At 38.9% G+C, this 27,030-nt stretch overlaps 1 protein-coding gene across 6 annotated transcripts in view; it reads left to right on the plus strand.

The window, feature by feature from the left end:
* The window catches only part of OSBPL3 (oxysterol binding protein like 3), a 208,169-nt gene that overhangs the window by 51,156 nt on the left and 129,983 nt on the right, over nucleotides 1-27,030 (plus strand). For 2 of the 6 annotated variants that reach the window (XM_007171498.2, XM_057550335.1), the window contains exon 2: nucleotides 21,154-21,204. The exons of the other annotated variants lie outside the window; for them this stretch is intronic. The gene's annotated coding sequence lies outside the window, so the exon portion shown is untranslated. The remainder of the gene's footprint in view (nucleotides 1-21,153; nucleotides 21,205-27,030) is intronic. 6 annotated transcript variants of the gene reach the window in all.

The raw sequence follows: 27,030 nt of genomic DNA on the forward strand, positions 1-27,030 counted from the left end.
CCCAGACTCCTTAATTTACATCTCTGGGTATGCATATGCCCCATTTTTTTTCTGGCTCATTTTTGCTCACTTCCTTTTTTTTTTTTTTTAACTTGATGCTGATGAACTTGCTGTTTACTAAACACCAACTCCTAGAGGGCCAAGAAACTGGGTCTCAGGAACATCCTGAGTGGGCCTGTCCTGCTTCAGAATCTTTGGGCAGAGGGGGCCCAATGTAGAAGCTAGAAACCTTTTGTGTTACTTTTGTTTTGGTATGAAATGACTGAAGGAACAGACTGAAATGTATCCTGTCTTTTCCTTTAAACCTATGTAAGGTTAATAAGCAGATATGTAAAGTTGCCTCTACGTCATGAGCATTCTTGTGTCCCTCACTGTGTCATGATTTGCTGTGGTCGGACCCAGAGGGTCTGATTCCTCAGCGTGAATATTGCTGTAGAACACTGGGCATGGGCTGTGTGAACGCAACCGTGGAAGTGGCGTAAATTGGTTAAATCACATAACCCTGGGCGGCCATACAGTACATTGCCATACTGCCATACCTGGGATAGACTATGATAAGGAATTAGTGGCATTTCAAATAACCAGTAAATTGAAGAAATTGGGTAAGTTAGGGGGGAAGACTTTCTGAGGTTACATTTCACCCAGAAGTTTATTCTAGCTTGTGATTCACAGAGAGGACGGCCTTTCTTGGCAGTCATTGCCATAGCTTCTTATCTTTGCAGAAGGAGCGATTGCACAGTTATTTGTAATTCAGTCTCTTACCACAATTGTGAAATCTGAGTAGCAACAGGGTTTTGGTGAGTTTTTCTGTTTATTTTAATTAAAAAAAAATTTTTTTTTTGGTAGCTCATTTAATGGCTGAGTCTGATCTGAACTGACGTGAAGGTATTTATGGTCTTTATTCAAGTTAATAGGAATGTTCATACATTTTGTTACAAAAATATTGATGTATTTAACTATGAGATGCTGCTCCATGTCCTGCTAGAGCTGTTATTATATGATGTATGTATCATATTACCTTTCTAAAATAAAAAAAAAAATTCTAAATATTTCTGGCCTCAAATGTTTCAGAAAAGGAACTTAAGACTTGCACCTAACAGGAAGAAAAATGGCCATCAACATAGAAACACAGAAATGTTTGTAATTTGCATTTGTCCTAATTTCATATTTCAGGGACTCTGAATTCTCTCTTGTTAAGTAGATGAGACCTGATATCGGGATGTTCCTATTCTGATAACTATCAGTGTGGAATATGTGGATTATAATGGCCTCTTTCTATCCCATTATAAATTATAAATCCAGGAAATGAAAGGAACAAAGTGTCTGGATAGGGCTGGCAGCCATGGATCTAGTCATCCTTAGCTTCAAGTGGACTTAGTACTTTGGTCAGGATGGGTGCCTCTTAGCTTTATTTAAAACTATGTATTCATTATATTAGTTGTATACAAGAATGTCTATACTTAGATTGACTACTTAGCAAATTTGGTATAATTTTTTCCATGTTGTGTGATTTCTCTTCTTTTCAAATAATTCATTATTTTCTTCATAAAGTTCCATTAAAAAAAAAACCTTGAGATTTTAAAGGGAAGGTTAATTGGGAGATTGGGATTGACATGTATACAATGATGTGTATAAAATTGATGACTGATTAAAAAAAAAAGATGCTAAAAGCAAAAAAAATAAAAAATAAAGGGAAGGTTACTTGGGTCAGATGGACTCGACATCTGTTTCTGGTGGTGTCCAAAGTACATGCAGATAAGCAATGGGCCTGTGGAACAAATCTTACTCCTTCTTGTTGTATTACGTGTTACATAGAGAAATGTGAGCAAGATACAGCCTAGTGTCCATAGAGCCATAGATGTGGATACAAGTAACTATTAAGACAGTCTAACTTTGCAATTACGACAAGTGGAGTAAAGTGTGAGAAAGAAAGTTGGAAAGGAAGGTTGGGTCAGAATTGGGGAGGGCCTCGAATGTTGCTACTGCAGAGTTGGACTTTATTTTGTATATCAAATGATATACACGAGTTTTGCATGTAGAAGAATTCCATGTGATGATATGTGTTACACTTCAAATAACTAAATGTATTATGTTATGTTAGATTAGCTATCTCTTCTACTAGATGCTGATATGGACAAGTGAAAGTTGGTGCCAAAAGTTATGAAAATGTGAAGGGAGAGAAACAAAATGGAGGAAAAGTATCTATTACATCTATGTTTTTTCTTTCTGCAATTCGAGAACCGATTGCCTCATTTGATTTTTGTGGTGGGAACACCTTGACCCATCTCATGGGATGTAGGCGCTGTAAGAGCTGGACTTGAAAGCCAGTGCTCTGGGCGGTGATGAGTCACTGCAGATCTTTGCAGAGAGGAGTGACGTGATTGGAGAGATGCTCCAGGAGTATTATTTTGGAAACTGTTTATGGATGGCTTGAGCAGCGAGAGCCCAGTAGTTGGCAAGCTGGTATATACTGTTAAGAGCTCAATATTTTATCTTCCTTTTCCATTCTCTTCATTCCAGCTCACCTTCAACACTGCCACCAATCTAATCCTCTGCAAAAACCCTTGGGTTTCCTACCATGTGTAGGATAATGCAGTCCAAGCTTTTAGCATGGTGTTCAAGATTGTTTCTAGAATCATCTCCCTTCATTTCTTCCCTGTCCTGTATGAACTTGTTCTCCAGCAGGTCCTTAAATTTTCTGTGCTTGCAGGCAGTCTCTCTGACTGAAGTGACTCTCGACTCTTCCCCTTTTTCATTTGGCAGAAGCTCAAATATAAGCTTTCAAGCCCCAGATCCAGGGTCACTCTTTGTCCAGAATCCTTCCGTCTTCCCGCTCCTAGACAGAATTGGTTATTGACTCCTGCATCTACTCCCAGGACTCTGTGCTCACCGGTGGTATATGGATGTGGCTTGGCATATTACAGTTTTGACCTTGTTAAGAGCAGGATCTTTGTCTTGTGCATCTCGAGGACCCTGGAACCCTTTTGCATAATTTTAGCACAGGGTCTATGGTCACTGAAGGTTGTATTACAAGAATTTGTGTGTGTGTGTGTGTGTGTGTGTGTGTGTGTGTAAATTGTGAGAGGAAAAGTTAGCCCTGAATACAGTTTGTACTCATGTCTCAGCTTCCTTTGAAAAATGTACACATATTCTAACACACTGAACTTCAGGGGGAAGGCGTTTTCAAGTTCATCTTTTACAAGAACCATAAAGATGATTGATATTGTGTTTTAGGGGGGTGATAGGAAGGATTATACTGGGGATTTCAAGGCTAACTTTTCAGCCAGGAGAAACCTAAGAGTGAATTAGGTGGTGATAAAAAAAATTCCTTCCTTGAGAATATATATACTTTTGTGGGGTCTTTCCCCCTGAGTTATTAAAGCAATTCTTACTCACTGCAAAATAAACATCAGAAAAATGAAATAGAATTTTTAGGAGAATATTAAACTTTGGCGTTTTTGGACTTTTTTTCTGGTCACATAGAGACATATAATTGTACAAAAATGGGATCATCCTGTTATAAATACTGTTTTGTAACTTTTTAAAAAACCTGATCTGTCTTGAACATGTATCCATACCAAGCAATTGAGCTTCATCATCATTCTTTTTAAATTCAGGCATAACTTATATTCTAAATTGTATAAATCTCATGTGTACAGCATAACCACCACCCAGAGCAAGTTATAGACATTTCTATTACTGCAGAAGGCTCTCTTTTAGTTCCTTTGTGATGATGTAACAGTTCTGGTGGTGGTTACGTGAATTAATGTACATGTGATAAAATTTTATAGAAAAATACACAGTACACATACATGCACACAGGTACACATGCACCCAAAATGAGTGCACGTAAAAACTGGTGAAATCCAAATAAACTCTGTAGTCTAGTTAACTGTATTGTGCCAATGTTAATTTCTTGGTTTTGCCTACAGTTATATATATAGCACGTTACCATTGGTAGGAGCTAGGTGAAATTTACGCTGACCACTCTGCACTATTTTGGCAACTTCTTGTGATTCCGTAGTTTTTTTAAGTTAGAAAAAAAATTCCCTTATTCCTGTTTTATTATTTTAATGGATGTCTTATAGGTTATTGTATAAATATGCAATAACTTATTTAACCAATTCTCTATCCAGAGTTTTGACTAGTACAAGCAACTTTGTGATGAGCAACCTTGTACATATTTTTCAAAAATATTTTACGTATTTTCTTATCTTAAAAAAGAGTCACTGTAAGGTTCTTTTAAGTCATTTTCCAATGACTATATACAATTTTCAAGATCATGCGTTAAATAAAATGAGGAAAGCCTGTCCAGTGGGGATAATTAAGTGTCCTAGGTAGAAGGTATTTCAGCTGTTATAATTTCTGGCTTTTCCATCTGCCTGTTGCCAAGGATGAGGGGTGTTGAACTCTGCTCCAAGGAATAGAAGATATAAATGAAAGTGCCGCCTAATTCAAACACAGGTCCTTACATTTCTTCTCAATGTAAGTGTAAAATATTTCTAGAAAAGATTCATTCAAAGGTAAGCTGCATGGCAAACTCAGTTTTACAGTCTTTATTTCAAGGATAAAGCCATATGAGTAGTTATGCCAAGTTTTCCTGTATTGTTCATCCAAATTTCTAATCTGATTTTGAGAAGACCAGCATGGACACAGGCTTCTTGAAACCATAATGTGCTTTACGTTACTCCTCAGTGGTCGAGGGCAAAGATAGGTATGTTTTTGGCAAAGCATATGTTAAATGAAGATTGTTTCCCTTTTGGACCCTGCAGGTACCTTATACTCTAACAGTTGCTGAAGTTATTTTTTCTTGTTGCTGTTTTTTGACAACAGTTTTCATTTCACTTATATTTTATTACTGACAATTTTGTCTTTGATCCAAGGAACTCGGTTATTTGTCATTAAAGCTTCTAACTCAGACACATGAGAAGACTATAATGAAAACATTATTGCTTCTCATATCCAGCAAAGAAGACTTAACACTTGTCAGTAAGATTGGTGAAGAGCATGCTGTGTTTATTTGTGTAATATTTGAATAAAAATTTGTTGAGGTAGTTGATATTGACGCTTTTCAAATGAGACCTGCATTGAAGTGGTGAGATTTAACTTTTTACACATAAAAAACTGCTCTCACATGACCTTATTTTCTATCACTTTCACACTCTTACTTTTGATTCCAGCTGAGAAAAATGGACTGTCTCTCATATTCTCCTTTTAGAGCAATTACACATATGGTCTGCCTTTTCTCATCAGCCCCATTGCATTCTGTCCTTTCCTTCTTTTAAATTTTGCTTTTCTCATTTTATCCATGGAGCTATTTACAGACTAAAGCAATGTAATGCCAACAAACCTTAGAATTTGTTTTACCCTTTCTATTTATGCCATTTGTAACTCTTACATATATTTTTGTATAGGTATCTTTGGCTGAAATTCCAAATTTTGATAGCAAAAGCAGATAGTTATTAACTTTATGAATTACCCATCTGTTTCTTTTCTCTTCTCATAACTAATTATGTAACCATTGACCTCGGATAAGAACTGGGAGCATTTGCAAATACTTGCCTAAACTGGAATTTAAAATAAATGACTTATGGAAAAGCAAATTTTCTTTTGCATAACATCCTTAAAATTTTGCTCAACTATTAGTTTTCTTTGGGAACAAAAGTATAATCAGAAATATCATTGACAACCTAAGTGTTCTGTATTGTGGGGTAAACCTAGTTTGGGTTTTTAGAGTGGCCTACGCTTGTCAGTGTCTTTATAGTTTTCTTCATGTTTTTCTTCTCCTTTACATGTTCTGCTTCTTTTAAACTATTCATAAACTTCAGATGCTGTTTTGCCCATGAAAATTTTCCATAACTTTTGGGAATAAATCAGAGTCCATTGAGAGAGAGAATGTTCTAAAGGGCTGTGTTTGCATGGTTGCTTTTTGCCTTCACACGTCTGTTGCTTTTGAACTCTGGGACAGTGTTAATAAATTGTCAAGCTGAATTGCCTCATATTTGACTCCCTTTTTGGGAGTTTGCAGATGGTACTAATGAGCTTTCCCTCCTTGAACACGTGTAATGAATGTCCTCTTTAGTCTCCATTTTAAACTTGAGCTGTGAAACCCCCTCTCAGCTGGGCCCAATTCTGCAGGCAGCTGCCTGCCTGGCCTGTTATTACTCCACGAATCATTGCTGGCCTTATTAAACTATTTTGGGTAGCAGCCTTTCCATTCTCCTCCCGTGAACCATGAAGACTGGAGCTGCTGCAGCAGCATGGTCCCAGTGTGGAATCGGAATGTGAAGGAAGGAAGGGTCACTGGTTTGTAATACAGCATCCCACCTTACGGAACAGCAGGGTGTCTGCCCATTGAGGCCACTTGGTGTCTTGACATTTTTCTTTTGTTTTTCAAAAGAAAAGTTTAGTTTTGAATATCTAGCATTTAAACTGCTTGACTGTAAGGCAGTTTGGTCTCCCTACCCGCAACCCCCTTTTCTTTCACTTTCTCTAGCATGTCCACGATCCTGGTTTGGGTTGGTAGTCTTCTTGCTCTTGTATTCTGAACTGCCTCAGATCCATAGACCCACAGTGCAAACCTTGACCAGGAAAGGCAGCATAACACAGTGGATAAGGAGGAGGCCCCCAGTCAGACACGCCTGCATTTGAATCTCAGCAATGGTGGGCAAATGACCTCTTTCAGGTTGAAATAGGCAAAGTGTGGCCAACCTCAGGCTGTTATAGGGATGAAGATAAGACATGTAAGAACTAGTTAATGGGAAAACTGACCACCAGTCAGTACTAATCAGTAGGGGAAGTCCTCTGGCCTGTGTTAAGGAGGCATTATAATTCATGTAGTTTAAATGTTTCCTTTTAAAGATCAGTCACTCAGATGCAAGGAGGCTGTGCTTGCCTGATGGCACATAGCTCTACATGGACAAGCAAGGGTGAGAACTCAGCCTTTCTAACTCCGAGTCCAACGTGTTTCCATCATACCACATAACTTCCCCATATGTTATTGGTTCAGGGCCATATTTGAACTGTTCTCAGCCTTATTGATGGAGGTATTTGTCATTCATCAGAAAATACTTTTTCCATCAGATGCTGTTTTGTACTTCTCTTCATTTCCTAACCCTTTAAAAAAGAAAGATAGCAGACAATGTATTAGCTTCCTGTTGCTGCTGTTACAAACTAAATTGTTTTAAGCCACAAGTTTAGTGGCTTAAAACCACTAAATACAATAAGTATTTATTCCCTTACAGTTCTGGAGGTCAAAAGTCTAAGAAATCTAAAATCAAAGTATCAGCAGGGCTGTACTCTTCCTGGAGGCTCATGTGGAAAACCTTCTTCTTTGCTTTCTCTACCTTCTCGAGGCTACCTGCATTCCTTGGCTCAAGGTCCCACATCACATCTCCTTGTCCATCATCACATCTCATTACATTGCATTCTACTAACTCTGATCTGCTTCTCTTTTATAAGGACCCTGTGATTACACTGGCCCCTCATGGGTAATCCTGGATAATCCATCTCCAGGGCTTTAACTTAATAATATCTCTGCAAAGTTCTTTTTGCCATAAAAGGGTAGCATTCACTGGTTCCATGGATTAGGATGTGGATGTATTTGGGGGCCATTTTTCTACCTACTACAGACAGACACCTGCCTTACGACCCAGAATTCCCAAACTGTCCTTCTTTTTCACCTCTAGTTCTGAATGTTTCCAAATTAAGTCACATTTACCAGTCTGCTCACATACATTTTTGCTAGCCATTTACTCTCCTCCCTCTGTGTCCCATAAGGAATTTCTTCTTTTAGACTAGACCTATTCTAGAAATGGGAGGCACTGACATCACCCACTCAGATGACTGCTCATACTTCTCAGCAGTGGTTGGGGAATGGATTTCTGGGAGCATTTCCACAGCCCACTTTGTACCTCTGAACATGTGCTTCCTGTGAGAATGTTAAATAATTTTTGGAATTTGCAAAAGTCAAGTTCAGATTCTACCATGTATGTATTTGGGATTTGGATTAGGAGAGATTTGCCTGCCTCTGTTTGGCTATAGGTCATATTTGAATTATTGTTAGCAGAAATATCATTGGTGAATTTGTTTAATCAGGGGTCGTTCTAAACCTAGGGTCCCTTAAGGGCTCCATGGAAGGCCTTCATGGAGCTAGATCTCTTGGGGCTGTGAAAAGCCGTATGATTGTTTTTCTGGAAAGACTGGACCATACCTCTCATTAGATTTTTAAAGAAGTTAGTGACCCAGGAAAGGTTAATGACCAACTGAATTGATGGTGGGTGGATTCCTTTCCATTTCCCCAATAGGTAAAAGGCCCTTGGAAGTACACTGCATATATTTTTTCATATGTAATGTGATCTTTTTTTAGCTGCAACTCAACTTTCCCCATTCATATTGAAATAGACATCCCACTGAAGCCCATGTCTTTTTTGCTGTCAGCAATAAAAGTTTTATTCTATTTCTTCTGGCATATACCGAGATATCTTTGGAGCAAGATATGGGAAACCTTTGTTAAGTGTCATCTGTGTCTTGAATAGGCAATATATAATTCGTTTAGACAGGAATTGAAGATAAAAAGTATTGTTCTCCCCCCACCACCCCCAAACCCCCCTGAACACCAGATGTTTTATTGGCATTTTTTTTTCAGCACGTATTTCTTTGGAACTGAAAACTAATTTCCTTTAATGTCTTGCCATGCCTTTCCCTCTCACCTTTGATCACCATTTACCCTTTCTTCTGACTCCTTAAGTTTCCTCTTAAAGAATGTGTGGTATTTTCCTGCCTTTATCATTAACTTTGCCTCACCTTGCCTTATGGGAACCCAAAGGATGAGGACTAACTTGGAATTTGCTTAGTTTCCATACATTGCTAGATATGTGAAGCTTAACAAGAGTCAAGGAGTATTGTATATGCGTAAGGCAAAATAGCGAGTGAAACCCAATGATTTGCTGTTTGATTCACTCCATACAATTTAAAGCTTAGTGAGCAAAACATAAATGACCAAAGGGGATTATTTATGCTTCCTGGATCATAAAGGTTTTTTAAAAACAGGTGCAATTTGGAATTAAGCTCCGATGACTGTGAAAGGGAGTTCATTAAGCTTCACTGATTTGGCAGAGCAGATCTGACACACCAGGCAGAGGAGGGAGCCTTACATTAAATAAAATCTCCTTTCTTGATGAATTCTTCTTCCTTTTTTTTTTTTTTTGTTTGTTTGTTTGTTAATATGTGGTGTTTTGAGAGAATTATTCCTTTGGCATTAAATAGGATATATACAAAATCTCTTTGAAAACTTTGGGACATTATGCAAAAATAATGCTTAACTATTATGAAAGGAATATGTTGCCTTCGACAGAACTCATTTATGTTCATTTTTGTTTAGAACAAGAATATAAGTCTCATTTGGCCTGACTTAACCACTTTATCAATAGGAAAACATTGAGGTCAGGATAGATGGTCTTTATAGCATTATGCAACTATTTAGTGACAAAGTTGGTGATAAAATTCAAGACTCCAGAAACGGACCCAGTGATCTTTTATTATATCATATTGCTTGTGTTCTATAGAAAGAGGAAAAGGTTGAAAGTTGAAGGACATAGATTTCATAACCTTGTAAATGAAACCACAGTGAGGTATACCTGCACACCCACCAACATGGCTGAAACTTATTATGTGTTGGCTTGGATATGGGGCAGCTGGAGCTGTCAGCATGGCTGGTGGGATGGCTGGTGGGAGTGTAAAAAGGCACAGCCACATGGAGAGCAATTTGGCAGTTTCTAACATTAAACACACTTCCCTTCAGCCTAACAGTTCTGCTCCTATGCATTTACCCAAGAAAGACCTATATATAACTGTTCATAGCAGCTTTGTTAGAATGATTAAAAGCTGGAAACAGCCCATATGTTCATCAACTGGTAAAGAGACAAATTGTGGTATACTTATTTATTCCATGGAATACTACTCACCAGTGAAAAAGAAGGGACCACTGATATAAGCAACTTGGTGGCTGAAACTCAGAAACATTGTTGAGAGAAAGAAGCAGAAACAAAAAGAGCATATTCTGCATGATTCCATTTATATGAAGTCCTGAAACAGACAAGATTAATCCTAGTGATAGAAATCAGAGGTGGGAGTGTGGGAGTTGACTGCAAAAGGGCATGAGGATACTTTCTGGGTGGGGGAAATATTCTATATGTTGCTTGAAGTGGTGGTTATATAGGCATATACATTTGTCCAAACTCATCAAAGTGTACATTAAAAGGGGGCATTTTATTGTATGTAAATTATACCTCAATAAAGTGATTTTTTAAAGGGACAGGATAATGAGAAGTTAAGGTGCTGAACAGCAAAGCACAGATGGTATAAAGCATAAAATATTTTTACCATGCCATTGAATTTTCTCTGGTCCCATTTTCTCTCTCACAATTGTGGTCCTTCTGTTACTGTCCCCTTGCCACTTGTCTGAGAACACATATAACTATAAGCCAGCATACCATTGTGGAAAAAACTGAACAACTTGCCCATGCACATTTCCACGAGCGAGTTTCTTCTGTGCTTGAGGATATTTTGCCAACTTAAGCAGTAATCATGGGAATCATTTAGAGCTTCCATTATTAATTCTTCCTTAGTTACCAAAATTTTACCAGTATAACTATATATGCAAATAAAATAATACCCAGAGAAATGCCAAGTGTTTTTCTGTTCTCTAGGAGGAAGTTTAGAGGATTTGTAGACTGAGTAGGTTGAATTTATAGCCATATTCTCTGCTAGAAAAATCTAAAAATGAAAGCGTTGGCATCCCAGTTGGTATTCTGAGTCATATTTTAAATCCTGTAAGCCTGTAGCTTTGCAAAATGCTATTCAGAAAACTCTATAAACTGCATATACAATATATCTTCGTCTTGCCAACTCCCCTGCCAGCTTCTTTCAAAGATTTCTTTCATCAATATCTAAGGCTGGAATTGAAGTCATGTGGTTCCCCTTGAAATAAGTTCTAGACATAAGATGAGAGCAGCATTGCTTCTAACTGAATCAAAGATTCCCCAGAGCTTTCTCTTTAGTGTACTTGAGGATTATTAAGTAACTCTTAGAACCCAAGGCACACAGTGGAGAATCTATAATTGAGAAAACATTAGTGATTATATTCATTCAAGTTTTCTTTTGCTCAACTAAAACAAGATAATGTCATCAGTATTCCTTGTTATAGTTTTGGCTACATTGCCTTCACATGGTGCATTTATTAGTTAGTTCACTGGAAATTTATTGAGTACCTACCGTATGACAAGTAGTTTGTGAGGCTGCAGGGTATGAAGATGAAAAAGAACAGTGTCTTCCCTCCAGGAGCTTACAATTCAGTAAGGAGACAGACGTGCAAACAGAATTTTTCTTTGTATTAAATACAGTTGCTAGAATAAGGTATGTGCAAGGGCAGCCTGTTGTGTGTGCCAGCCTGGGAATGTTAAGTCCATTTGATCTAATGTGTCTTTTAAAGCCAGTGTTTCTTTATTGATTTTCTGTCTAGAAGATTTATCCATTAATATAGTGGGGTATTAAAGTCTCCTGCTGTTAATGTGTTACTGTCTCTTTTTCCCTTTAGGTCTGTTAATATTTGCTTTATATATTTAGGTGTCCCTATGCTGGGTGCATAAACCTTTACAAATATCGTATCCTCTTGTTGGATTGACCCCTTTATCATTGTGTAATGATTTTCTTTGTCTCTTATTACAGCCTTTGTCTTAAAGTCTGTTCTGTCTGATATAAGTATTGCTACCCCAGCTTTCTTTTGGTTTCTGTTTGCGTGGAGTATCTTTTTCCATCCCTTCACTTTCAGTCTGTGTGTGTCCTTGCATACGAAGTGAGTGTCTTGTAGGCAGAGTAATGATGGGTCTTTTTTTTTTTTTAATTCATTGTGCCATGCCACTCTGTGTCTTTTGATTGGGTAATTTATTCCATTTGCATTCAAAATAATTATTGATAGGTATGTACTTATTGCCAGTTTGTTAATTCTTTTCTGGCTGTTCTGTAATTCCTTTGTTCCTTTTTTCTTCTCTTGCTCGCTTCCTTTGTGATTTGATGATTTTCTGTAGTAGTGTGCTGATACTCCTTTCTCTTTTTCTTTTGTGTGTCTGGGAATGTTAGGGAGGAGTGGATAGAAAGCGTCATTGGAGCTGCAACCTCAAGGGGGACTACTCTGCCATGTGTACATTGGGGGCAGGGCGGCTGCTGCAAAGGCTCAGGGGCGGTTTGTGGGGAACTGCAAGTGGATTAGTGTTGCTGGAAGGTGAAATGTGAGGTGGATAGTTACGGGAATCAAGGCTCCTGTGTAGCACAGAAGACCTGAGACTTCCTTTTGTAAGTCGATAGTTCTCAATCCTGTGCGTTTTAGTCGTCTGGAAGGATTTTTTTTTTTTTTTTTTAAACATCTTTATTGAAGTATAATTGCTTCACAATGGTGTGTTAGTTTCTGCTTTATAACAAAGTGAATCAGCTACACATATACACACATTCCCATATCTCCTCCCTCCTGCATCTCCCTCCCTCCCACCCTCCCCATCCCACCCCCCCAGGCGGTCACAAAGCACTGAGCTGATCTCCCTGTGCTATGCGGCTGCTTCCCACTAGCTATCTATTTTACATTTGGTAGTGTATATATGTCCATATATATACTAGCACTCTCTTTGTCCCAGCTTACCCTTCCCCCTCCCCATGTCCTCAAGTCCATTCTCTAGTAGGTCTGTGTCTTTATCCCCATCTTGCCACTAGGTTCTTCATGACCTTTTTTTTTTTTTTTCCTTAGATTCCATATACATGTGTTAGCATACTGTATTTGTTTTTCTCTTTCTGACTTACTTCACTGTGTATGACAGACTCTAACTCCATCCACCTCATTACAAATACCTCCATTTCATTTCTTTTTATGGCCGAGTAATATTCCATTGTATATATGTGCCACATCTTCTTTATCCATTCATCCGATGATGGACACTTAGGTTGCTTCCATGTCCTGGCTATTGTAAATACAGCTGCAATGAACATTTTGGTACATGACTCTTTTTGAATTATGGTTTTCTCAGGGTATATGCCCAGTAGTGGGATTGCTGGGTCGTATGGTAGTTCTATTTTTAGTTTTTTAAGGAACCTCCATACTGTTCTCCATAGTGGCTGTATCAATTTACATTCCCACCAACAGTGCAAGAGTGTTCCCTTTTCTCCACACCCTCTCCAGCATTTATTGTTTGTAGATTTTTTGATGATGGCCATTCTGACCGGTGTGAGATGATACCTCATTGTAGTTTTGATTTGCATTTCTCTAATGATTAATGATGTTGAGCATTCTTTCATGTGTCTGTTGGCCATCTGTATATCTTCTTTGGAGAAATGTCTATTTAGGTCTTCTGCCCATTTTTGGATTGGGTTGTTTGTTTTTTTGTTATTGAGCTGCATGAGCTGCTTGTAAATCTTGGAGATTAATCCTTTGTCAGTTGCTTCATTTGCAAATATTTTCTCCCATTCTGAGGGTTGTCTTTTGGTCTTGTTTATGGTTTCCTTTGCTGTGCAAAAGCTTTTAAGTTTCATTAGGTCCCATTTGTTTATTTGTGTTTTTATTTCCATTTCTCTAGGAGCTGGGTCAAAAAGGATCTTGCTGTGATGTATGTCATAGAGTGTTCTGCCTATGTTTTCCTCTAAGAGTTTGATAGTGTCTGGCTTTACATTTAGGTCTTTAATCCATTTGGAGTTTATTTTTGTGTATGGTGTCAGGGAGTGTTCTAATTTCATACTTTTACATGTACCTGTCCAATTTTCCCAGCACCACTTATTGAAGAGGCTGTCTTTTCTCCACTGTATATGCTTGCCTCCTTTATCAAAGATAAGGTGACCATATGTGCGTGGGTTTATCTCTGGGCTTTCTATCCTGTTCCATTGATGTATATTTCTGTTTTTGTGCCAGTACCAAACTGTCTTGATTACTGTAGCTTTGTAATATAGTCTGAAGTCAGGGAGCCTGATTCCTCCAGCTCCATTTGGAAGGATTTTTTAAAAATGTTCTTACCTAGATCCCAGGACGGTTGAATTGCCATCTTCAGGAAGAGGACGTGAGTGTGCATTTTTCTTTAAAATATCCATGGATGGGACTTCCCTGGTGGTCCAGTGGTTAGGATTCCGGGCTTTCACTGCTGTGGCCTGGGTTCAATCCCTGGTCAGGGAACTGAGATCCCACAAGCTGCGTGCGGTGGCACAGCCTAAAATGAAATGAAATGAAATAAATCTATGGATGATTCTGATTTGCAGCCAGACATCTGTTATTTGTAGGTAATGAGTGAACACTGAAAAAATTTGAACAGGGGCATGACATGACCTGACTTGTTCAAACTGCAGGCTAGAGAGCTTTTTATGAACTGTTGTCCACTGCTTCTGTAGCTGCAAATAGGTCGCTATCATTTTCCTCAATTCAGATTACACTTAAGGGGTAATTGTTCTAGATATAAAGAAATAATAGGTTCTAGTTACCACTGCATACCAATCCCTGTGATAGGAGCACATCTAGTAATTGTGTCTTCCTCTTCGTCACACAAGTGCAAAACTGAGGGCTGATAAGGTTTCCCTCCACAGCTATTTAAGGATCACTTTAATGAAACAGAATAAGCTTTTTATCTTTCTAACTCCAGCTCTGCCATCCTGTCTTAAAAGTGATCCACGGAAACCAAAACAGTTATTCTACTCAACCTTTCCATGTCACAAAGATGGGTACAGTAATGGCTGTGCAGTTGGACTTGTCTACTGAGCCAGCTCTCTGAGCTCTAACCACAGTAAAGTGTAAAGGAGGAAGCCTGACTTAAACACACCGTTAGGAGAAACCCACCTCTCTTCCCGCTTTTCTCCTCCTGGATGTAACCCAGTGATACTGTTTGCTACAAACAGTGAAAGAGAAAGGCAGTGATACGTTCCCATCTGAATGGGGGCCCTGAGTGCATTTGTAGCTCTGAGAAGCTGGAGATCGCTCTTGCAGGGAGGGATGTCTTCCTCAGGAGTTTAACTTGGAAGGAAAGCCATCCTTGTAGAACTCATTTGAGACATTCAGTACCTCTCCCTTCAAGCAGGCCTGCCTACTGGCCATTTGGAAGGAAGAAAGTTTTTGTTATGAATTGAGAGGCCCGGCCAGGAGAGATGTGGAACCCATCTTGGGTCTTAGAGTATTTGGGCTGGAATTGAACTATTTCTTCTGTTCTTGAAAAGGTGTCTGACCACATATTACTATAGGTGGGCATCCTTCCTAGTGTTCCAAGGTCCAGACGGCAAATAACAAAGTCAGGTAAATATACCGACCTCACCTTCTCCACATGCTTCTGGGGTTTATGTTAAAAGGGGAAACCGAGGGCAGTTTGTTATGGTAGCCATAGGTCAGTGAAAGGCCTACCAGGATAATTTCTGATTCAGCTGTTGGTTCCTGTGTTCATATATATGGAACTTAAAACACCACACTCTGTATTCATGCCATTTAGTAATCTTTAATAACATTTTTTGAACATTCATTATATGTATGGGTTCACTGTGTTCTTATGTTATAAATATCCGAAGACATATATAAAAGTGATAAATTTTTATGCCCCCTCCCTTGTCCCTTTTCATATACATACATATGCACATAAAAAAGAAGTGAGAAAGAGAATCTATATAGCTGATTTGTATCATCCCTAAAGAAAGGAAACAACCAACCAACCTGCGACAGGACAAATCTGATTCCCAAGCAGAACCTTGAGCAGCACAGCCATAGATCTAAGTATCCCGGGAGAAAGGGGATCTTTTTTGGACATGGAACAGTCTTCTGACCACCATCAGGTTGGTGAATGCTCAGATAGGCCTCGGAGCAGCTGATTAAGCTGGAGATCATTGACATCATCAGAACATTTAAAAATGGAATTGGCTGCCTCAGAAAGTCATAAGTTGCCCAGCAGAGTATCCACATCAGTTAAACCCAGCCTGACACAAGGTAGGCAGGCACTGAGGAAATGTTAGGAAATTAATGTCAGAGTGACAATATTAGCAAGGAGCTTAACTGGGTGACCTTGGTTCTTCAAGTTGGCAATTCTGTGTAGGAATCCATACTGGATACTACAGTAATAGGAAAGTTACAACTCGAGAAGAACAAGTACAAAAGTGTAAGGGGTAGACTCTTACTACTCCCCCTACCATTTGATTTTAAGTGATTAAATATATCATCTTGAATATATTCTCATTATAAAAATGTTGAAAGTACAGAAAATTAATAAGCAAAAGAGAGGGGAAAACCCCCTTTGATTTGCCATCCAAATGTAGCCCCTATTATCTCTTTGAGCATTTCCTGTGATTTTTATTTTCAATATGCATTTTTACATAGTTACTGTAGTATCCAGTATGGATTCCTACACAGAATTGCCAACTTGAAGAACCAAGGTCACCCAGTTAAGCTCCTTGCTAATATTGTCAGGCCCTCGCAGTCACAGAGAGTTAGTATTTTTCTTTAAACACGAATAATTTACATGTTATATTCTTCACAAATATCTTTAGAAACAATATTATTCATTATATAAAATAATATATTCTAGTCCCAATTTGCTCAACTTATCCTCTAATGTTGGGCATTAAGGTTGTATCCACTTTTCCCCTATTATAAATCTTGAGTAAGATTCATAATAGGGTAAGACTATTTTATAGCATTTTGATAACAGTCATTAAATAGGTTTCCCAAACATTTTTATTTATTTATATCGCTATCAGCAATATGTGTCAAAATCTGCCAGTCCCTCCTCTCATTGGGTTTTTTTTTTTCAATTAATTAATTTATTTATTTATGACTGTGTTGGGTCTTCGTTTCTGTGCGAGGGCTTTCTCTAGTTGCGGCAAGCGGGGGCCACTCTTCATCGCGGTGCGCAGGCCTCTCACTATCGCGGCCTCTCTTGTTGCGGAGCACAGGCTCCAGACGCGCAGGCTCAGTAGTTGTGGCTCACGGGCCTAGTTGCTGCACGGCATGTGGGATCTTCCCAGACCAGGGCTCGAACCCGTGTCCCCTGCATTGGGAGGGAGATTCTCAACCACTGTGCCACCAGGGAAGCCCCTCTCATTGGGTTTTGATACTCAAAATTACTTTCTTATTTCATATGTGAAAAATAGTGTTTCAAACTGGATCAGGAAAGGGGGGATTTTATTGGACTGATGCAGGGGTAGCTCACAGAGCCCTTGGGCAGGAAGCTGGAGGCACAGCTGGAACTTGGCAGGGCCTCAGACACGGCAGAGATCCATCCGGTCCTCCATTCTCCCCACCAGGCCGCCCATCCCCGTTGGCCTCCCCATCTGATTTGTCTCTCTTTGTGCATCTGTTACTTTGCTTCTGGCTCTGTCTCACTGCATGTGTGTGTTGTCTGTCTGTCTTCCTGTGTGTCTCACTCTGCCTTTCTCTGTGTCTCTGGTCTGCCTGTCTCTGCTCGTCTGTCAGTCCCTCTCTCTGTCTACAGGCCCTGCCATCCTGCTTTCCCTGCTTTTTCCCTCTCATCTCTGCTTTCCCAGCACCTGGTGAAAAATAGCACCTCCCCCCAGCCCCCCGACCCCTGTCCCCAGTGGTCCCACTTGTCTTTAAGTTCAGTGGCCATCAGAGGCTGCCTTGGTCCCTGTGTCTACTTATGAATTCTGGACAGAGAGAATCTGGTTGGCTCAGCTTGGTTAGTTCAGTGGCTGCCCTTGGTGTGGGTCATCCCAGTGGCCAGGGAGGGGCAGGGCACGGGGCGAGGCTGGTTCTCAGAGAGAAGGGTGCTGAGGAGAGGAACCCTGTTGTAAGTGCCTGTACTAAGACTGTAGTCCTGACCCCCCAGACATGATGAGCTGTCTCCTGCAAGTGTGCCCTGTGTTCTTTTGTGGGCCTGTTAAAGAAAGAAGTGAGATTAGTGAAGACCCTCTCTTGATAGTCTATCACGATTGACAGAAACTATCTTCTAGGAATGTATTTGCTGTCCCTAAAGTGAAGAATCGGCTTAATTGGTCCCTCTCTGATACTGTGTGTGTGAAGGGGGTGTGGAGCAATACTGCAGAGTATCCTGATGGTCACACTTACATGTTTGCTTTTTCTTTTCTTCTGGTTCTCAAACTGTCACTCAACCCTTCCTTCCCCACCCCAAGCCCTGTTCTGTACTGACCCTAAGGTAATAAGGGAACTTTGAATTCAGAATTAGCCCTGTGGTTTTCTGTAAGGAGGATGATCCGTCACTCTCACCCAAGAAGCTCTGGGTCAGTGAGAGTGTGGCCGGTTGTTAGAGGAGGAACCGAGATCCTTGACCTGAAATTCTGAAGCAGGACTGGGGAGTGAAGCACAAATAGCAGGGTTGACAGCAAGGCTGTGAATCAGAACCAGGTGGTCAGGCTAGAATGAGGTCAGACTGAGGATGGGGCCTGAGCCAGTAGCTCAGTGTAAGTCTGAGGAGGGCCGGAGGAGGGACAAGGAGATGGCGAGAGAGGGGCTAGGGAGGGCGTCCCGAGTTATTACACACTCCCAACTCTCATTTGGGGTTTACTGTAATGATGACTCACAAATGCATTCCGTTTCTTCGATTGTTTAATGGGTGATATGTATTTGTGAAACCACATTCTGAAGGCACCAAGGTATCCACTGAAAATTTAATTTCCTTCCTACCCTGGTCACTCAGCCACACAATTCCCTGGGCGAGAATGATTCCCTGGTTAAGGAAATTGAGGCACAAAGAGGCAAATCGCTCAAGGTCACTATCACAGTGTATGTAAGTTATTCTAAGGTATTTTTGAAAATAAATTACATCCACAATACTAATGAAGTTAAAGGTACAGAGATCCCACATGTCTTCGAGGTGCCCACTATGTACAGCCTCTGTGCTGCGTGTAGGACACAAGGGTGATGAAAAACAGAATTTGTATTGACCACAAGAGACATTGAGAAGTTGCTGAAAGTCACTACTTTTCATGTATCTTCCCTATGAAATATATTTTTTGAAAATCCAGTAATTTGACTTTCTGTATGCATGTTGTATTTCAACAAAAAAATATTTTAAAAAATTCTGTAATGAGAAGTCTTGTTTGCTTTCACTTCTGGATAGGCAGACACTTACTGAAATTAAAACTTTGGGAGAGCAGCAAAAAGCCACAGGCCCTCGCAGTCACAGAGAGATCCCCTGTGAAGGATTCATATGTCTGAATGGGAGTGGGGTGGGTTTCCCATGTGGCCCAGGGCCTGTTTGTTCACCAGTTTAGGATATCTGGGGAAGGACAAGACCAGAGAGTGTGCACCCTATTTCCCCATGCTGCAGCTGGGGCACTGCCACTATTGAGCTACGTTAGGAGTCGAACTTGGAAGACATTTTCCCCCTCTAGGAAGTGTCATCAACTTTCTGCTTCACATGCATTGCATTGGTCTCCCTGGTCTCACCTGGGTATGTGACCACAAGCTAACAGATTTCTATGAGAAAATGTGTTTCAAGTTTCAAACAGCTGATTTATAACTACCTCTTGGGAATATAACCTCTCAAAACTTGGAATTATCTGTGATTGCTCCATCTATCTTGCTCTTTTGACTGCAGACAATGAATTGCAGGCTTTTCGTTAGCTTGGGTGGTTCTTTTGACTTGTGATGGGTTGGTCTGTGTGAGTATGTGTGTACACGTGCATATCAATTTTAACCTACATGGTGGTATTTCTGAAAATTAGAGATGTAGTAACTTTTTTTTTTTAATGTGGGCCTGAGTCATTGCTAAATGTAAAGCAAGCCTACAGATCAAAGATCAACCAACTGTTTTGGAGCTTCAAGGTCAGTTTAACGTCACATCCAGATTTGAGCTTGAAGGTCATCATTTTAACATCATGTCCAGATTTGGCTTTTAGTCATTCTGTTAGGGTTTTAATTAGACCCCTGATTGCTTGTAAATAGGCCCTCAGTGACCTAAGCCAGTACTGCCTACCACGATAGAAGAAAGCCTTTGAGGTCTTGGAGGACCCATGTTTCATCTTTGGATATGATTGTCAACAGCCTCTCAAATGAGGAGTCTCCACAATCTATTTGTGAGTTCTAGGATGACTAATGTGGCAGCCAGGATTGACAAGTCTTGACATAATTCATATTGGTGTTTCCATGTGTTGGAGTTGACTTTGACCTTTGACTTGCTATTTCATTCTTTCCTTTCCATGAGGTCACTAGAGCATATGGATTCTGAAGACTTCATAGAGCCCAATCTGAAGTTATAAGCTCCCATGTTGATATAATTTTGTTCATTTGTTTTCAATTGAGTATGCTATTTTAGTCATGGTGGAGTTCTCAGAACTTTCCTATTGAAGTTTATTTATCTTTCAATGCACAGAATAGTCCTTTATTTTTTGAATCTTAAGACTAGATCCCAGTGTTACATATCTGATTCAGCAAAAGTAGATTCACCTCAATGCCAGTGGTTTTTGTGGGAGAAACTAGATAACTAATATCAGATTCTATTTGATTCAAAGATTATTTTTGGGAGGGTAAGATATTTTTTATTGCTATATTATTCACATACCACAAAATTCACCCTTTTAGAGTATATAAGTTTATCATACTAAGTGAAGTAAGCCAGACAGAGAAAGACAAATATCATATGATATCACTTATATGTAGAATCCAGAGTATATAAGTCAGTGATATATTTTTTAGTACATTCACAAAGTCGTGCAACTGGAATTAGTTCCAGAACATTTCCATCATCCCCAAAAAGCAAATCCCAAGCCCTGGCAAACACTTATCTACTTCCTGTCTTTATAGATTTGCTTATTCTGGGCATTTCATGTAAATGGAGTCATACAATATGTGGCCTTTTTTATCTGGCTTCCTTCACTTAGCATAATATTTTCTTTTTCTTTTTTTTGGTCGTACTTCATAGCATGTAGGATCTTAGTTCCCCAACCAGGGATCAAACCTGAGCCCCCTGCATTGGAAGCTCAGAGTCTTAACCACTGGACCACCAGGGAAGTCCCTAGCATAATGTTTTCAAGGTTCACCCACATTGTAGCTTGACTCAATGTTTCATTCCCTTTTGTAGCTGAATAATATTTCATTGTATGGTATCTTAGTCCAGGCTGCTATAACAAATTACCATAGATTGGGTGACTTAAACAACAAACATTTATTTCTTACAGTTCTAGAGGCTGGGAGGTCCAAGGACCAGGTGCCTGCAGATCCGCTGTCTGGTGAGCACCCCCTTCCTGGTTTGTAGGTGGCTGTCTTCTTGTTGTATCCTCACATGGCTGAGAGCAGAGACAGGAAGCAAGCCAAAAGCCACTAATCCCATTCATGAGGGCTCCATCCTCATGACTTAATTACCTCCCAGTGGCCCCATCTCCAAATACCATCACACTGGGGATTAGGCTTCAATATATGAATTCTGGGACTACACAATCAGTCCATACCATATAGGTATTTTATTTTTGTTTATCCATTTATCAGTTGATAGATATTTTGGGGTTTTCTACCTTTTAACTATTATGAATTCTGCTGCTATGAATATTCTTGTGCAAGTTTTTGTGTGGACATACATCTTCAAGTTTCTTGGGTATATACCTAGGAGTGGTATTGCTGCCTTATATGGTAACTATGTTTAATATTTTGAGGAACTGCCAGACTGTTTTTCAAAGTATGCATAGCCACCAAAGAGCATGAGAGTTTCAATTTCTCAACATCCTTGCTAACCATTGTTATTCTCTGCCTTTTTGTTTGCTTCTCTCTCTCTCTTTTTTTTTTTTTTTTGTAATTTTGGTTTGCATTTCTTTCATGGTTAATGATGTTAAGCATGTTTTTTCATCTGCTTATTGACCACCTGTATGTCTTCCTTGGAGAAATGTCTATTCAAGTTCTTTGCCCGCTTAAAAAATTGGGTTATTTTTTCATTGTTGGGTTGTAAGAATTATTTCTGTAAATAATAGACCCATATCAACTATATGATTTGCAAGTATTTTCTCCTGTTCTTGGCTTGTCTTTTCATACTCTTGATTTTATCCTTTGAAGCATAAAAGTTTTTAGTTGTAATAAAGTCCAACTTACTATTTTTTTTTTTCTTTATTGCTTTTGCTTTAGGTGTTATATCTGAGACTCTGACCTAATCCAAGATCAGGAAAATTTACCCCTGTGTTTTCTTTTAAAATAGTCTTAGCTTTTACATTTAGGACTTCAGTCAATTTTGGGTGAATTTTTGTATGTAGTATGAAGTAGGGTCCAACTTCATCCTTTTGCATGTGAATATCTCCTTTTCCCAGCACCATTTGTTGAAATGACTCTTCTTTCCCCCATTGAATCGTCTTGGTACCTTTGTCAAAATGAGTTGACCATAAGAGTGAGAGTTTAATTTCTGCATTCTTACTTCCCTCCTTTTAGCTATATGTTTATCTTTCTGCCAGTAAACACTGTCTTGATTCCTGTAGCTTTGTAGTTAGTTTTAAAATTGGGAGGTGTGAGTTCAACAAATATGTGAAGATAATTTTTTAATGTGATGTTGATATTTACTCTTCTACCCCACGTACTTTGAGATATCTTTTCTCTGCCATCATGAAGTCACATTAGAAATGTAACTTTGAAGTAGCCATGAATTCAGTTTCAGGTCTAACCTCACTATTCTTGTATAAAAGGTATGGATTTGGAGTCAGACAGATTACAAAAGTTTGACCACTAGCTCTGTCTCATTTTTCTAACTGTAATATAAAGCTTAGGACCTAAGTCAAAGGATAGTCCTGAGAATTAAAAAATGTACCATTTATAAAAGTATCTAGCATGATGCCTGAGAAATGATAGATAGAAAATAAATATCTGTTGCCTTTCCCACATCCTCATGGATGCAAAAACTTACCTTGTACCTTGTAAGATGGTTCTGAATTCTTTTTTTTTTGTTGTTGTTGTTGTTGTTGTTGTTGTTGTTGTTTTTCTAAACATCTTTATTGAAGTATAATTGCCTTACAATAGTGTGTTAGCATCTGCTTTATAACAAAGTGAATCAGTTATACATATACAATATGTTCCCATTTCTCTTCCCTCTTGCATCTCCCTCCCTCCCACCCTCCCCATCCCACCCCTCTAGGTGGTCACAAAGCACCGAGCTGATCTCCCTGTGCTATGCGGCTGCTTCCCACTAGCTATCTATTTTACATTTGGTAGTGTATATATGTCCATGACACTCTCTTACCCTGTCACATCTCACCCCACCCCCTCCCCATATCCTCAAGTCCATTCTCTAGTAGGTCTGTGTCTTTATTCCCGTCTTGCCACTAGGTTCTTCATGGCCTTTTTTTTTTTTTTTTTTTCCCTTAGATTCCATATATATGTGTTAGCATACTGTATTTGTTTTTCTCTTTCTGACTTACTTCACTCTGTATGACAGACTCTAACTCCATCCACCTCATTACAAATACCTCCATTTCATTTCTTTTTATGGCTGAGTAATATTCCATTGTATATATGTGCCACATCTTCTTTATCCATTCATCTGTCGATGGACATTTAGGTTGCTTCCATGTCCTGGCTATTGTAAATAGAGCTGCAATGAACATTTTGGTACATGACTCTTTTTGACCTATGGTTTTCTCAGGGTATATGCCCAGTAGTGGGATTGCTGGGTCATATGGTAGTTCTATTTGTAGTTTTTTAAGGAACCTCCATACTGTTCTCCATAGTGGCTGTATCAATTTACATTCCAACCAACAGTGCAAGAGTGTTCCCTTTCCTCCACACCCTCTCCAGCATTTATTGTTTCTAGATTTTTTGATGATGGCCATTCTGACCGGTGTGAGATGATATCTCATTGTAGTTTTGATTTGCATTTCTCTAATGATTAATGATGTTGAGCATTCTTTCATGTGTCTGTAGGCCATCTGTATATCTTCTTTGGAGAAATGTCTATTTAGATCTTCTGCCCATTTTTGGATTGGGTTGTTCGTTTTTTTGTTATTGAGCTGCATGAGCTGCTTGTAAATCTTGGAGATTAATCCTTTGTCAGTTGCTTCATTTGCAAATATTTTCTCCCATTCTGAGGGTTGTCTTTTGGTCTTGTTTATGGTTTCCTTTGCTGTGCAAAAGCTTTTCAGTTTCATTAGGTCCCATTTGTTTATTTGTGTACTTATTTCCATTTCTCTGGGAGCTGGGTCAAAAAGAATCTTGCTGTGATGTATGTCATAGAGTGTTCTGCCTATGTTTTCCTCTAAGAGTTTGATAGTGTCTGCCCTTACACTTAGGTCTTTAATCCATTTTGAGTTTATTTTTGTGCATGGTGTCAGGGAGTGTTCTAATTTCATACTTTTACATGTTCCTGTCCAATTTTCCCAGCACCACTTATTGAAGAGGCTGTCTTTTCTCCACTGTATATGCTTGCCTCCTTTATCAAAGATAAGTTGACCATATGTGTGTGGGTTTATCTCTGGGCTTTCTATCCTGTTCCATTGATCTATATTTCTGTTTTTGTGCCAATACCAAACTGTCTTGATTACTGAAGCTTTGTAATATAGTCTGAAGTCAGGGAGCCTGATTCCCCCAGCTCCATTTTTCGTTCTCAAGATTGCTTTGGCTATTCGGGGTCTTTTGTGTTTCCATACAAATTGTGAAATTTTTTGTTCTAGTTCTGTGAAAAATGCCAGTGGTAGTTTGATAGGGATTGCATTGAATCTGTAGATTGCTTTGGGTAGTAGAGACATTTTCACAATGTTGATTCTTCCAATCCAGGAACATGGTATATCTCTCCATCTATTTGTATCATCTTTAATTTCTTTCATCAGTGTCTTATAATTTTCTGCATACAGGTCTTTTGTCTCCTTAGGTAGGTTTATTCCTAGATATTTTATTCTTTTTGTTGCAATGGTAAATGGGAGTGTTTTCTTAATTTCACTTTCAGATTTTTCGTCATTAGTGTATAGAAATGCAAGAGATTTCTGTGCATTAATTTTGTATCCTGCTACTTTACCAAATTCATTGATTAGCTCTAGGAGTTTTCTGGTAGCATCTTTAGGATTCTCTATGTATAGTATCATGTCATCTGCAAATAGTGACAGCTTTACTTCTTCTTTTCCGATTTGGATTCCTTTTATTTCTTTGTCTTCTCTGATTGCTGTGGCTAGGACTTCCAGAACTATGTTGAATAATAGTGGTGAGAGTGGGCAACCTTGTCTTGTTCCTGATCTTAGTGGAAATGGTTTCAGTTTTTCACCATTGAGGACAATGTTGGCTGTGGGTTTGTCATATATGGCCTTTATTATGTTGAGGAAAGTTCCCTCTATGCCTACTTTCTGCAGGGCTTTTATCATAAATGGGTGTTGAATTTTGTCAAAAGCTTTCTCTGCATCTATTGAGATGATCATATGGTTTTTCTCCTTCAATTTGTTAATATGGTGTATCACATTGATTGATTTGCGTATATTGAAGAATCCTTGCATTCCTGGGATAAACCCCACTTGATCATGGTGTATGATCCTTTTAATGTGCTGTTGGATTCTGTTTGCTAGTATTTTGTTGAGGATTTTTGCATCTATGTTCATCAGTGATATTGGCCTGTAGTTTTCTTTCTTTGTGACATCTTTGTCTGGTTTTGGTATCAGGGTGATGGTGGCCTCGTAGAATGAGTTTGGGAGTGTTCCTCCCTCTGCAATATTTTGGAAGAGTTTGAGAAGGATAGGTGTTAGCTCTTCTCTAAATGTTTGATAGAATTCGCCTGTGAAGCCATCTGGTCCTGGGCTTTTGTTTGTTGGAAGGTTTTTAATCACAGTTTCAATTTCAGTGCTTGTGATTGGTCTGTTCATATTTTCTATTTCTTCCTGGTTCAGTCTCGGCAGTTTGTGCATTTCTAAGAATCTGTCCATTTCTTCCAGGTTGTCCATTTTATTGGCATATAGTTGCTTGTAGTAATCTCTCATGATCTTTTGTATTTCTGCAGTGTCAGTGGTTACTTCTCCTTTTTCATTTCTAATTCTATTGATCTGAGTCTTCTCCCTTTTTCTCTTGATGAGTCTGGCTAATGGTTTATCAATTTTGTTTATCTTCTCAAAGAACCAGCTTTTAGTTTCATTGATTTTTGCTATTGTTTCCTTCATTTCTTTTTCATTTATTTCTGACCTGATCTTTATAATTTCTTTCCTTCTGCTGGCTTTGGGGTTTTTTTGTTCTTCTTTCTCTAATTGCTTTAGGTGCAAGGTTAGGTTGTTTATTCGAGATGTTTCCTGTTTCTTGAGGTAGGCTTGTATTGCTATAAACTTCCCTCTTAGCACTGCTTTTGCTGTGTCCCATAGGTTTTGGGTCGTCGTGTCTCCATTGTCATTTGTTTCTAGGTATTTTTTGATTTCCCCTTTGATTTCTTCAGTAATCATTTCGTTATTAAGTAATGTATTGTGTAGCCTCCATGTGTTTGTATTTTTTACAGATCTTTTCCTGTAATTGATATCTAGTCTCATAGCGTTGTGGTCGGAGAAGATACTTGATACGATTTCAATTTTCTTAAATTTACCAAGGCTTGATTTGTGACCCAAGATATGATCTATCCTGGAGAATGTTCCATGAGCACTTGAGAAAAATGTGTATTCTGTTGTTTTTGGGTGGAATGTCCTATAAATATCAATTAAGTCCATATTGTTTAATGTATCATTTAAAGCTTGTGTTTCCTTATTTATTTTCATTTTGGATGATCTGTCCATTGGTGAAAGTGGGGTGTTAAAGTCCCCTACTATGATTGTGTTGCTGTCAATTTCCCCTTTCATGGCTGTTAGTATTTGCCTTATGTATTGAGGTGCTCCTATGTTGGGTGCATAAGTATTTACAATTGTTATACCTTCCTCTTGGATCGATCCCTTGATCATTATATAGTGTCCTTCTTTGTCTCTTGTAATAGTCTTTATTTTAAAGTCTATTTTGTCTGATATGAGAATTGCTACTCCAGCTTTCTTTTGATTTCCATTTGCATGGAATATCTTTTTCCATCCCCTCACTTTCAGTCTGTATGTGTCCCTAGGTCTGAAGTGGGTCTCTTGTAGACAGCATATGTATGGGTCTTG

The sequence above is a fragment of the Balaenoptera acutorostrata genome, chromosome 7, assembly GCF_949987535.1.
Source record: "Balaenoptera acutorostrata chromosome 7, mBalAcu1.1, whole genome shotgun sequence".
In the NCBI taxonomy this organism is placed as follows: Eukaryota; Metazoa; Chordata; class Mammalia; order Artiodactyla; family Balaenopteridae; genus Balaenoptera; species Balaenoptera acutorostrata.